The 14,817-nt window shown below is 39.1% G+C and overlaps 1 protein-coding gene across 5 annotated transcripts in view; it reads left to right on the top strand.

Moving 5' to 3' along the window:
- tnk2 (tyrosine kinase, non-receptor, 2) overlaps positions 1-14,817 on the top strand; it is a 95,353-nt gene that overhangs the window by 9,497 nt on the left and 71,039 nt on the right. For all 5 annotated transcript variants that reach the window (XM_031901449.1, XM_031901448.1, XM_031901447.1 and 2 more), the window contains one exon: positions 14,147-14,467. The gene's annotated coding sequence lies outside the window, so the exon portion shown is untranslated. The remainder of the gene's footprint in view (positions 1-14,146; positions 14,468-14,817) is intronic.

The following is a 14,817-nucleotide window of genomic DNA, read 5'->3' as shown; positions in this document are numbered from 1 at the left end:
ACTTTTATACACTTTCATTTTTTGGTGTTACTGTTCCTTTATTAATGTTTAAAAAACATTACATAACATGACATTAAACAAGAAACCTTAATAAAGATGTAGCCTTCAACAACACTGTGTTTTCTATATGAATATATTGTATTTGTTCTCTACCTCAGAGCACCTTGTTTTTCTACAAAACACTTTACAGTGCATTTTGTATTCTCAATAGAAATGTCAAACAAATAGAATTAAGAGGGAGGAAAGAGACTGAAGATATTTGTAACAGTGGTTAAAGGGGTGTTTTACCTTTATAATAACATTTATATATGGCTTTCATGTGTCTTTAAAGAAGCATTTTTGCAGTATATATGCATTACCGAAAATAAAGGGTTTACAAGCTATTGACCTTAATTCCCTGTTAACTGAAAGATCCCTTATCTAGAAAACCCCAGGTCCCAAGCAGTCTGGATATAGATCCTATACCTACATATTTAGCAGAGATAAAATTTGTATTAGAAATTTGCACTGCCCCCACACCCACCATCCTGGTTGTAAGGTCCACCCAATACCGCAACCCTCCTCCACCGCCCGTGCGTACCTTGTACTCAAGGTAGCCAGAAGCGGCTCTGTTTTTTTTTCCTGTTGTCCCGCCGGCACAAAAAATATGTAAGTATGTATATTTTTAATTATTTAGCACTAATTATGTACGCAGCACTGTAAAAACAATGGTTAATACAGTAATAAATACAAAGTACAGTTACATTAAAGCACAGGTGTTAAAGACAAAAGAGGATGAAGGTCCCAATCTAAGTGAGTGGGAAATTAGTGACAAATATAAGAGGTTGACAATATAAGGCTCAGTATATAGCACTGTGTATATATGCAGATCTGAGGGTGGAGTACGTAGGATGGAATAAGTACTTAGAATTGTAGGTACCTAGCAGGAATGCATGGGACAGCATGTGTACCCACAAGTGCATGTCCATGGAAGGAATGGTGTAATCTCTATTCCAACCCAAACAATGCGATGGGAACTAAGCTTGTGCATTTATATTTTTATTCTGAATATAAGGAACCCTTTTTTCTATTCAGCACTCCTTGTAGGCTGCTATCTTAATAGCCTATGTCTGTTTAATTACTTTGTGTTATGTGTACACATAGGCATGAACCCCCTCGCTAAAAAGCGTAAGTTCGGAATTGCACATTGTTGTTTATAGAAAGCATACTGAACATGTACAGTTTTACAAGCACAAACAATATTTACAGTAAGCAATGGAAGAATGTAAACATAGGCAAGAGTGCACCCACGTATATTGTAATTTGCAAGAAAAGAGATGTTTGCATATGTTTTTTCTCATGGTAAAAATGGGCAACTAAACAAATGCCATGAAATGCTTATATCAGATTATATTTTGTTTACTATAACATTAATAAGGTTCATTAAGTTTAACCCTGCAAATGTGTGCTTCTTAGTTCTTGTTAGCTGCTCTCTGCACCTTCTGCCATGGTGGAAATCTGGCACTAGGCACAGAGCATTGCACGGGCAAGCACAAGGCAGCCCTGTCCCTTCTGTGTGGCACAGGGCAAGCAGTAAGTACAGGGCTCACTTGCAGCTTTGCTAGTGCACCCTAATGTGTGTTTCTGACTGATGTGCAAGTCAGGGGGCAAAAGAGGGGACAATGACGTGACTTGGCCCACCCTGATGAATACAGCCCTGTAAAATGTGGCTGACATTGAACCAGTGTGTGAAGTTACAGGTTTAGTTGGCCTTTTTTCTGCCTTTGTTTTAAACTATTAGAAAAAATGTCATATGCGCCATAGGGCTTTCTCAAGCGTTTTAGGCAGCGATGTTGGAATTGTCGGGGAGCCATTTAAAGCTTGTAATGGAAAGCTTATTTCATCCTTCTTTGTCCTGTGGGACACAAGCTGTGATCCTGAGTGAATATCTAAAATATCTGCCATAAAAACACAGTTGCTTTTCCATTATGATACTGGCAGATGGAACTAGGACTAGCAATCTGTTGATTCTGGCAAATGCCAGTGGGGCTGATCTAAGATCCCATAAACACGCAATAGTTAATAGAAATACATTTGCTTACTATGTGAATATGTGGTAAGGTCTTTGAAGAATGAGTGACTGATTTTCAAATATTTTAAACTTTATAAAATATAGACCTCCTTTTTGCAGTCAGAGCAATTTTAAATCGGCATGAAGTATGCTAAGCCCTCAAGGATGCTGATATTGCTACTTTAGGCCCTAGTTCCTCCTTCCCATCGAAAGTACAGTTATAGGATCTGTTACCTGGAATGCTTGGGACCCGGAGTTTCCCAGATGAGGGATCATTATTTAGATCACTATACCTCGTCTACTCAAAAAACATTTCAACATTAAACACGATAGGATTGTTTTGCCATTAATATGGATTAACACAGCTTAGTTAATATCCAGTATAACGTACGGTTATATTATTACAGAGAGAAAGGAAATAATTGAAAAAACATATGTGTATTTATTTGCTTAAAATGGGCTCTATTGGAGTTGGCCTTTCTGTAATCTTTAGCTTTCTGGATGTCAGGATTCCTGGTTCCCATACATGTACTGTGTTTATTAGAACTACATGGTAGACCCTGCTAAGAGCCTCAAAAGTGAAAACTATTAATATATTTGTATCTAAAACATTTTAAATAGTAGTTTCAATATACATTTTAAATAGTAGTTTCAATATACGTATATTAATTATCTGTAAGATAATTTACGTTTATTTAAACATTGTTTATGGTTTAACAGAGAAGTCCTTAAAGGAGCGGTAAAGGAGAGGTAAAAACTAAGTAAGCTTTATCAGAAAGGTCTATGTAAATACAGCCATAAGCACTTACAGTATTGCTGCACTCTCCTCTATCAAAAAAAACATTTTGTTTTTATTGTCTCTTTTTTTGTAAACATGATGTTCCAGTGTCTGACTCTCTCAGAGACATCCTTAATTCCCGTGGCCAGAGTCTGCACAGCTCTCTTCTCTCTCCCCTCTCCTGCCCCTCCCACCAGAATGCTAAGATCTCCCTCCCCCCTCCCTTAGGAATGTGTGATCTCAGCTATAATGGCTAGACTGCAAAAAGGAAGCTACTTAAAATGGTAGCTACTATCTTAAGCAAAGGGAGGAAGCTTGTAAAGCTGTTTAAATCTATTGGCAGTAAAAAAAATTACTTTCCTTCTCCTTTAACAGACAGTCCTGAGGAACTATGAGGCTGTGCCCAAATTTTACATCTTGGTGCACAGTAATATGCAGGTAGGCAACCTTTATCCAGAAAGCTCTGAAATATGCATTGCTATTTCCCATAGGGTGGGAATCACATTGTGAATCACATTTACAGGATGTATGCTTGCGGGCAAGGACACATCAACAAACTAATGTGTGTCTCATCCCAACAGGATTTTTAAACCTGCTTGATTAACGTTTTGCAGATTTTCTTGCAGATATCAGTTGGGGAGGCCCGTGTGAAGGGCCCCATACATATTACAATTACGATCTTTCCTGCGACCATTGTTTTGCAGCAAAGATAGCTCATACCCTCAGCCTCGTTTGGTATGATAATATCAGTGCGTGTATAGCCAGATAGCTTGCCACATTATAGGGATTTCTTATGGTGTACTTTTTATTTCTAAATTATACTGTTTACATAGCAAATAATTCACTCTACCATTTTAATTTTTATTCTTGAACCAGCAAATGTATTTTCTTTTTAGTTTAATATTGGTGGGTAGGCAGCCATCTCTGCATTGTGCCTGAGTTTTCAGAAGGAACCAGCACTACACATTAGAATTGCTTTCAGGTAACCTATTGTTTCTCCTACTCCCATGTAACTGGAGGAGTCCCAAGCCAGACTTGGATTCTTACTGTTGAGTGCTATTCTGATATCTACTGGGAGATACTATCTTACCATTGTTCTGCTGATGAGCTGATGGGGGGGAAAGGGACTGGAGATATTGCTCCAACTTGCAGCTCAGCAGTAAAGTGTGACTGAAGTTTATCAGAGCACAAGTCACTTGACTGTGGCACCCTGCAAAATGAAGAATATGGCTAGGCCCATGTGAAGTTTAAAAATTAAATGTAAAAATATCTGAGAAGCTCAAGGAGGAGTCAGAACCAGGAGTGCAGACTATGCTGCTTTATAAGTAAGGCCCTATGTGTCTTTTTTGTAATTCAATTTTTTCATTGTTGAGGGCAAACTTTAAAGCCTTTGGGATCTCGTTTCATTGGACAAAGTGAATACTGGTGTGAAAGAACTATAGATGCTATTTCAGTATTAGCTGCATACATACAAGTCTGTATGTTACTGAATTCCCTTATGTAGTGCTCACAACAGGTTTTTCAGGTTCAAATTCTGCTTAGTAATAGGGGAGTGGTCTACAGCGTAACTCGGCTGTATAGCAATGTAACCTTAGGGAAATCACCCCTGGGCGACATATACCTCCTTTGGTTTCAGCCTGTTAAGGCAAGAGAGATTCTATAAATTGAGACATGGGATCTATAATCTGGAATACTTTACTCCTTTTGTTTTCTGGGTTAAGGGTCTTACCATGACTTATAACATGTTGATTCATGCTAGCTCAGGTTTTACAGACTAGAGTAAGTATATCATAAAAAATACCTTATTTTGGGATTCCACATAATCGATCCCATGCTTATATATACTATCAGATAAACTACAATTATTATCTCTTCCCTTTATGTACATTGATTTCATGTTGTCTTACCTTTCAGTTGACAATTGCACATACAGCTTTTATTTTAAACAATAGCGGCTGGCATTTTCTATGGAGATAATAATGTGTTAAGTGATGAAAATAATTTTGCTTTATGTTCATAGCACTTGGACCCATCCCATAACTATTAACTTGTTGGCTTTCTTGCCAATGCTGAAATTGCATTTATTGAAATGATGAGTTTTTGTATACCATGTATAATACAATGTAGGAATATATAACACTTTACTGTTCTGTTGTAAAGATTATGCTCCCTAACGTACATATCTAAATGATTGGCACATTAAACTGATACTGACATGAAAACAATACTTTTCAAATGTTGATGTACATAAAAATGTACCTATTGGTCATGGTTATCATTTTTTGCTGATAGGGCTGCTTTTGTAAGTAATTGTTACTTGAAATTCCTAAACCTGACTGTTTTGCCAACCTGACTGTCCCTTCTCAGCCTGTCAGTTATAGCTTTTAATGCTAACGGACTCCTGCTGCACAAATATGGCAGCCCCCCTCATAGGGGAAAATGGGGATCAGATAGGTAATGTAAAAGCATCGGACAAATACATTTGTCATAACATGCAAAGGCATTGTTATGACATGTAAAAAAAGGCTTTAATTCTGGTGTATTTTTTATAAGGGATGGGGTAAGGAACGCCTCATGAATACAGCATCGCTGAATACAAGTCAGCTCTATTTTCATCAGCAGCTTCAGGTCTTTCTGCTCCAAAATAGAGCTAGGGTTGTCACCTGGATGGTATTTTACTGGCTTAGACAGTATGATTTAGGCTGGTATTTTACTGGCTTAGCCGGTAAAATACAAGCCAATGCCGGGGCCGACATTACATATTTACAGCAATGTACCCCTGTAAACTGCCCCTCCCATTTATGTCATTGCCTGGCTGTTTGTGGCCCCACCCTGCTGGTATAGGTTTTTAAAAAAGGTGGCAACCCTAAAGTATGGAGTGCAGAAGCAGCAGTTTTTCATCTCAAGAAGGCAGTGTGAAAGTGCAAAAAAGTGTCAGATTGTTTGTACTTTGCACACTTCTTCATGTATGAATGAAGGCCCCACTAAGCGGATTGTCAACCTGATTAAAAGTGCAACCCAACGCTTGAAAGATGTTCTAACTGTGCCTGCACCCAAAACCATAAAATCATCATCATTTATTTATATAGCGCCAGCAGATTACGCAGCACTTCACAATACATGTAAACATATGGGGATCTTCAAAAGTTTAACATACAAGGGTATACAGAGTAACAATAGGATCAGTGCGCCCTGCTCGCAAGAGCACCCGGGTGCAGACACATGCAGCCGGTATCTGCCAAAAAAATGGAAAGTCTTACGTTAGTTGGCAGATATCAGCTGCGTGTGCCTCATCGAGGTGGATTCAATGCTTATGGACGGATTGTCAGCCTGCACTTCATATGCGGGCTGAGAATCTGCTTTGTGGGGCCTTACCCTATATGACCCCATATATCTTATTACTGGACCAACTTAATGGTATAGGGTTTAATGATGAGAGGGTTAACTTTATGATTGGTTGTTTGTGTATACTCTTGGCTCATCAGCAGTTTCTAAACATTGCACAAAGTCAGCAATTGATGGCTTTTGTTTTGAGCCTGGTGGTGACTGTATGTATCTTTTACAGCTGATGTGAATTCAGGTTGTCCCACCCAGTCACCACAAAAATCTCATTGCATCACTCTCTGCCATTCATGTACAAGAGAAAAAGCTAGGGAAGAACGAAACAGTTATTGGAATGAATAGTGCATGTTCAGCTGTACAATTACGCACTCTATCCATCCTAACAGGATGCCTTATTGTCCAGCTGAACATACAGTCATCATGGCCATATTGCTTCATTAATGCTTCATTCTTAAACATGAAGTAGGATAAAAAGCCAGAGTGACAGTGTAAGTTTGAACATCATTTTAATTGAAATAAGAAAGGTGATATATAAATAGTTAAAATAATCTATAGATTTTAGAGCAGGCACTAAATATTTATTGTGCTGCCAGAACTTGATGGATATAATTGCCATGTGTTTTTATATAGTCATATAGGGATGAAAAAAGACCATCAAGTTCAACCCTTCCAAGTGAAGGGTTGTCAGTTTCCTGAGCTTAGGGACCGACCTACAATTTATGGTATAAAATGCAGTATAAAATTTACAGTGCAAGTCTGATAATTCAGACTCGCATTACATGGCAGCACAGAAACCATTCTCTATCAAAATGGATTATTAATGCTGTAGCATTAGTAACTACAATATTTGTAACATCAATTTCTTCAAAAACACCCTGGGCACACTGAACATTTAGAATCATGCTATTGACAAGTCAAGGATCATTAATGTTTTAAGGCTGGTAAAACTCTAGACTGGTTAAGTAACTTCATTATTTAAAATAAAAAAATCTAGCAATATTCTTTTTTAGGGGTTTAATTGTCCTTTAACCACTAAAGGTCTGTTTCACAGTTTTTGGTTTAGGTTTAACTGATACGGAGTTGTATGAAACCGAGCCACGAAACACAAGTCATGGATATCCTGTTAATTATATCCTTATAAGGGTGCTTAGTGATGACTTCACTAAAATATGTGCCATACGCTCCTACCTGTGCCTGCACCCGAATGAATGGAATACGGCTTGCCGAAAATATTCGCCATACGCATGGTGTGGCATGAGCCTTAGGAAAAGCTGGATGAATGGGTCCCTGGAGTGGGTGAAGCAGAGTAGGATTGACCGATTGACCTTCCATTCCATATTCCATTTAGTGTTAACAGATGGGATTACACATCAGTGCCCTCCTGAGACCCCATGGTGTTGGAAGAAGGTGTGGGGCTGCCAGCAGGTGAGCATGGCCAGAGGCTGGTGAACTGGTATCCCTAGAGGGAAGAATCAGCAGGGCTTAGTGAGAAGTCCAAATGTTTCAGAGGCTGGTGAGCTGGTATCCCTAGAGGGGAGAGTCAGCAGGGCTTAGTGAGAAGCCCAAATGTTCTAGAGGATGGTGAGCTGGTATCCGTAGAGGGGAGAGTCAGCAGGGCTTAGTGAGAAGCCCAAAGTGTTCCAGAGGATGGTGAGCTGGTATCCCTAGAGGGGAGAGTCAGCAGGGCTTAGTGAGAAGCCCAAATGATCCAGAGGCTGGTGAACTGGTATCCCTAGAGGGGAGAGTCAGCAGGGCTTAGTGAGAAGCCCAAATGTTCCAGAGGCTGGTGAAGTGGTATCCCTAGAGGGGAGAGTCAGCAGGGCTTAGTGAGAAGCCCAAATGTTCTAGAGGATGGTGAGCTGGTATCCGTAGAGGGGAGAGTCAGCAGGGCTTAGTGAGAAGCCCAAAGTGTTCCAGAGGATGGTGAGCTGGTATCCCTATAGGGGAGAGTCAGCAGGGCTTAGTGAGAAGCCCAGAATGTTCCAGAGGATGGTGAGCTGGTATCCCTAGAGGGGGCAGGGCTTAGTGAGAAGCCCAGAATGTTCCAGAGGATGGTGAGCTGGTATCCCTAGAGGGGAGAGTCAGCAGGGCTTAATGAGTCACCATGGAAATGTGAATGTCCCTGGGGATGGCGAGAAGCCCCAAAAGGTTCTTGAGAGTCCCAGAGAGGGGACAAGTCTTGAGTTTTCCTAAAATAAACCTGTGTTTTTGCCAAAAAGATATGGTGCCCCTGTCTCTATGCTCCAGATCTTCTAATAAACTGTCTACCATAGCTAATTTCCCCCCAAAATTACATGTAGAGGCTGACAGCATGTAACATTATATATATATACAAAATCCAAAAATAGGAAGCATACCATAACCTGAAATCAATACCTGGGTACCTGTTCAGTACAAATATATATAAATGCACACACACTGAAGGCACTCACAGGAATTTTCACAACAGGAGTCAAAAGGTAGTCAAAAGACATGTAGGTAACTGGAACTTTCGTCAGGGAGACCAAAGCAGTGAAATTACAAATGCTTAAATCCCTGTTTTGGTGCCAAAAGCTGTTGCCAGGCAACCCCACGGTAAACAAAAATGCCATAGAAAAGATATAGACAAGAAAAAGTATGTAGGCAAGAAATACAAAAATATAACAAACGATACAGCCAGATAGTCGCTCTGATGTCTGTTCCCAAAGTTCCCCTTGTTCTCCCAGTAGCCTGAATATACTGTAGCAGAATAGGGTAGGTCAACACAATCTATGTGCGGTGATGCTGGAGATACGTTTGACTGCCTTTTCACTCCTGTTGTGAAAATTCCTGTGAGTGCCTTCACTGTGTGTGTGTATATATATATATATATATATATTTGCTAGGGAGAGGCATGATAAAAACAGTGTAAAATGCGGGAATAGAGCCCATAGGAATGCATTAAAATTGGTGGGACCACAAAAAAACGGTGTAAAAAGCGGGAAAACTTAAAATCCGGGGATGTAAATTGGGGGTTCTACTGTAGTCCATAAGGGGCACACCATTTGCAGCAACAAAACCTGGGTGCTGGTACAAAAAAAATGCACTGGGACAAGGATAGCACTCCTAGGGGCACATTTACAAAAGCACGAAGGCTCGAGCGTTCATGCGAACGCTCCGAGCGTATTTTCGCCGATTTTTTTCGGGCGTCTGCACGACTTTTTCATACAGCGCACGACTTTTTCGGACGTTTGCACGAAAAAAATCTGAAAAGTTTTACCGTTGTTTACAATTGTTCGGTACGAAAATTTAGTGACTTTCGGATCGCCAATACGATATTATCGTGACTAATACGATTTTTTCGTAAGCATTTTCGTGATATGTGCGATCTTCCGAAATTTTCGTTTCCAATACGTTTTTTTCCCATTCGTGATTCGGATTTGTGGATTAGTAAATGTGCCCCCTAGGATTTAAAGAATTGTGAGCAAAATGTAAATGCATAAATAGAATGGTTTATTACTCGACATTTCGGTCTCACTAAGAAACCTTCATCTGGAGTTTTGTTTTTCACTCCAGATGAAGGTTTCTGTGTGAGACCGAAACATCAAGTAATAAACCTTTCTATTTTTGAATTTACATTTTTGTCATAATTCTTTAAATCCTTGTAGTGCTATCCTTGTTGCAGTATATATATATATATATATATATATATAAAGTCTCGCAGAAAGCACTCCAAGGGAATATAAAAATCAAAAAAGTTTATTTACACACAAATGTCTACGCGTTTCGATCCATACCGGATCGTCATCAGGACAATGTAAAGGAAGTGAGGTGCATAGTTAAATACTAACATGATCCAATCAGTGTACACATAGTAATAATAAAAAAATGTAAAAATTAAATACCATTACTAAAACTATAACAATATGTCTACCCTCTAAAGTGCATAGAACCACCCAATTTCATGCGTTCAAATCATAGAACGTCTTGTTAATATTGTTATAATAATAATGTCCCAACAGGGAGCTATAATTGTGAAAAACAAACAGTCAAATGAATATCAAGAATCCCATGATATGAAAGTATAAAAATCAGTGCCAGAAAAATCTAAACTGCTATTCTGCATCAAGAATAGAAATTAAATATAACAAACAATAAATTCAAAATCTCAAAAAATGCCATATCATAGACGAGTGGCATATTAGAAAGTGACCTAGTGCAAAGTGACATAGTATAAAGTGACATAATAATACAATGAGAAAGTCTCCAAATATCATAACATTAAAATCATTGATGGTATGCTGAAATAAATCACTGACCTGATTGATGCTGTAGCTGTGAGTGCTTTCTACTGTTGAGTATAACATTAAAGTCATGTACGTAAAAACAAAGGAAATCTGTATTTTCAAGGCAGGAGTATTACTTTTAAGTCCAAATACATAATTTGGTAGTGTTGGCACTCGTAGTATCACCATAGTGAGTACAAATTCACCTAAACATATATATAGCAGGAAGGTCCCAACTCTTATATATCTTTAGATATAAAAAATCTTAGGTGTAGAAAATCCATCTAGTGGGGCCAAATGGGTTCATATTAATGTTTGAAAAGCAAAGATATGGCAAAAGCATTAAAGGTCATCCCAACCAGTTTGCAAATATTATACGACCCCTCATATATAGTAAATAATGATTGAGATTAAGTCCCGCTTATGTAATGTCAAAAGAGGCCAACATAGTCCAAAAAGCCACAGCTGGCTGAAATGCATAAGGAGAATCGTGGAGGTGTCACAGAACAGAGGTTATAAATATCTTATGACGTACGCTGTTCGATCACATTAAAGTCCGTAGTCCGCTGAGTTAATTCATAAAAAACAGAAGAGTGAGAATAACTCGTTTAAACCCCTTGGGGCAATGGTATCCAATCTACGGATCCACTGAGCCTCTCTCTGTAGAAGAAATTTAGATCTATCCCCCCCACGTAACAAAGGGGGAATGTGGTCAATCAGCATAGCTCTCAGCATTGGCACTGAGTGTTTCTGTTGCACAAAATGTCTCGCCAATGGACTGTCAGAGTTACCTGACATCAAAGCAGAACGGATAACAGATCTATGGTTATTCATCCGTAATCGGAACGTGGTGATACATTTCCCTATATAATAAAGGCCACAGGGGCACATGATGCAATATATAACATATTCAGATGTGCAGCTCAACCTGTGTCGGATCGAATATTTTTTCCCCGTGTGTGGGTGGGCAAACGTGGTCCCCGTAATCAAACATCCACAGGTCTTACAGTTGCCACATCTATAGCATCCCAATTTACCTGTCCTCAGCCATGTTGCTGGCTTTTCAGGTTCCAAATCAGTTATCATTAACATATCCCTCAGAGAACGCCCCCGTTGGTAGGCACATACGGGAGGTGGCATTTGGGTAAATGGTAGACTAGAGTCTAATTGTAGAATAGACCAATTCTTCTTAATTGTCACATTAACCTCTTGACTTGCAGGAATAAAATCACTTACAAAAACCATACGGTCTGTATGAGAATCCATGCATTTGGCCTTCGAGTGTCCACTCCAGATGTTCGTCTTTGCTTTCTCCAACTCAGTGTTCAACAATTCCAGGGCATAGCCCCTCTCAATAAAACGATTGCGCATTTCATTAGCTTGCTGTAATGCAGTTGCAAAGTTAGTGTTAATCCTGAACACTCTTAAAAATTGCGTGTAGGGAATGGACCTAATCACAGCCGGTGGATGGAAACTATGTGCATGGAGGACAGTGTTCCTATCCTTATCTTTGCGGAATAGTGTGGTCCCAATACCATCAGGAGAACGGAAAATCCTGGCATCTAAAAAGTCAATAATATCCGCATTGTAATTAAGAGTAAATTTCACTGGAGTGGGTAGAACATTTAGGCTGGCAACAAACGACTCGACTCCAATGTGGTCCCCACGCCAAATAATAAAAATATCATCGCTATATCTAAGATACAAAAGCAAATTATCTGCATATTTAGAGAAAATATATTTGCACTCAAATGAATCCATATACAAATTTGCGTATGAGGGGGCCACATTGGAGCCCATCGCCGTGCCAGTCTTTTGTAGAACAAGATATAACAAGGAAGTCAAAAACTCAGCACCCGGTCATTGGCGTTTTTGTTTGGTGAGTGCCGATTCTTTGAACAATATATATATATATATATATATATAAGTTAGGAACCACTGGCACTTACGTGTAGATCACTAAAATTGCCTGGGTGCAGTCATCAAAACAGAAAACAGAAGTTGAACACGAAGAAGCCGCTCTCACAGGTCTTATGTGTAATAAAAATTAAGAAAATTATTTTATATATATATATATATATATATATATATATATATATATATATATATATAAGAAACAATGGACTCGGCACTCACACGACTTGCAGAAAAAATTCTTTAATGTGCAATGTTAATGTTTCGGTCACATCTTGGGATCTTTTTCAAGATGCCTCATACAATCCAAACTCCCACTACATACCCTGTGAGAAATTTTGGTGCCAAGCGACGTGGCTATGACGTCACCCACCCCCACCGACATAGTGCAAACCCATTATAAGATTATAAAAGCATATGAACTGTCCAAACACCACTGTCCAGACAAAATCAATTGATTCAATTGAAGGGATTGTGTAAAACTAAAGAAAAACATTAATTCTTTAAAGGAGAAGGAAAGGCTAAGTCACTTGGGGGTGCCATTTTGGCACCCCCAAGTGACTTAGCCTTTCCTTCTCCTTTAAAGAATTAATGTTTTTCTTTAGTGACTTACATCCCTTACTTGCACCCCGGGCTGGTGCCCCTTAGGAGAAAACAGCACCAGCCTGGGGTACCTGCAGCGAGCGCTTCCTTCTTCCTCTTTCTTCTGGCGGCGAAATCCCTGAGCCGGCGCATGCGCAGTAGAGTGAAAACCCGATTTTCTTGTTAAAGTTTGGCTTTTCATTCTACTGTGCATGTGCAAGCGTGCAAAACAGGAAGAAGGAAATGCTCGCAGCTACCCCGGGCTGGTGCTGTCCTCTACTAACAGGGGCACCAGCCCGGGGTAAAAGGTAAGCGATTTAAGTCACTTGGGGGCACCCCCAAGTGACTTAGCCTTTCCTTCTCCTTTAATTAAAAAATCATGTAAATCTCTACTGTAACAGTGATAAGAGAGAAATTAAATTACTTTAAAGGGATTCTGTAATGATATTTATGGTGTTCTTTTTATTTTTAAATTACACTTTTTACATAGCAAATAATTCACGCTATCATAAAAGCTTATTCTTAAACCAATAAAAGTATTAATGTATTTTTTTAGTCGTAATATTTGTGTGTAGGCAGTCATCTTAAAAAAAACCTGTTTACCCATGACAGTATTCCTTTAAGCTGGAGAACTGCCGACCCTAAGCAATACACATCACCCTCTTGTAGAGGTTAACATTTCCTTTGAATGATAGTAAATCAGCCTCATTTAATGTCTTGTGTTTAGACATTTGGGGACTTTCAGAAGCAAACCTGTCAGTGAAAAATGATCAACACAACCTATAAGTAACTTTTCATGTACATTAATATTTTGAAAAGTTTTTTTTTTTTCATGTCAGTATCACTTTAGCTATGGGGAAAGCAAGAATTGTTTTGTTGAGTGCAAAGGGAAGCAAAAGACTACATGTGGAAAAGCTTTGATAACAACTTGGTGTTTATAAAGGTGTGGTTGAGGGACAAACCACATGTGACAGATGCAGGTTCAAAACTTCATTCAGAAGGAAATTGCAAAATAACAGGATGGCATTTACAAGCCTCCATTAATTACAGAATCATTATTGTTTGCATAAAGGCAGGGACTAATGTGCAGTTTTAACACATGCCCTTCATCATTAATTTTCAGTAAGCATTATTACATTTCATGCATTCACAATTTATTTTGTAGACAGATGCTATAATGCAGATAAAAAAAAACTTTTTTCTTACTTATTTAAAATAACTTCTCTTTTTATACAGGGCTAGTCAATATTTTGCTTTACCTGAAGCCAAACGTATGGAGTCAGGTTTGCAAGTCATCCTCTGAATCATTGGACTGTATTGTGAATCCTCAGGAACCATCTATGGAATACTTCTGGAGTAAGAAGAATACTTTGGACCTTCAAACTAGGATTGTAGGACAATGTCAAGACATGCTGATTTATAAAACGTAGAGAGGCAAAGACCTTCCTGTGCAAAAATAAATATGGGTTTACGTACACAAACACTGGAGGTGCATTGGAGGTAAAACAATAGTAACCTGGGAACAAAAAGGCTCTACAATATTGCACAATATCTGTGGTAAGTATTACTAAGGGTTTTATTACAAGTTTGTTTTAAAACATTTTGGGCTAACAGTATGTAAATGGGCATTCAAATGCAGCCGTAGACAGAACATAGAATTTTATTAAAGGAGAAGGAAAGGCAAAGTCACTTGGGGGTGCCAAAATGTTAGGCATCCCCAAATGACTAATCGCCTACCTTGTACCCCGGGCTGGTGCCCCTGTTAGGAGAAAATCGCACCAGCTCGGGGTACCTGGAGCGATGCACTTCCTCCTTCCTGCTTCGTTTGCTGGCAAATGCCAGTAGTCGGCGCATGCGCAGTAGAGTGAAAAGACGACTTTTCTGTTAAAGTTCGGCTTCACACTCTA

This window comes from Xenopus tropicalis, chromosome 5 (assembly GCF_000004195.4).
Source record: "Xenopus tropicalis strain Nigerian chromosome 5, UCB_Xtro_10.0, whole genome shotgun sequence".
Lineage (NCBI taxonomy): Eukaryota > Metazoa > Chordata > Amphibia > Anura > Pipidae > Xenopus > Xenopus tropicalis.
The sequence above is the reverse complement of the archived record's forward strand: the minus strand, read 5'-3'. Positions and strand labels throughout refer to the sequence as shown.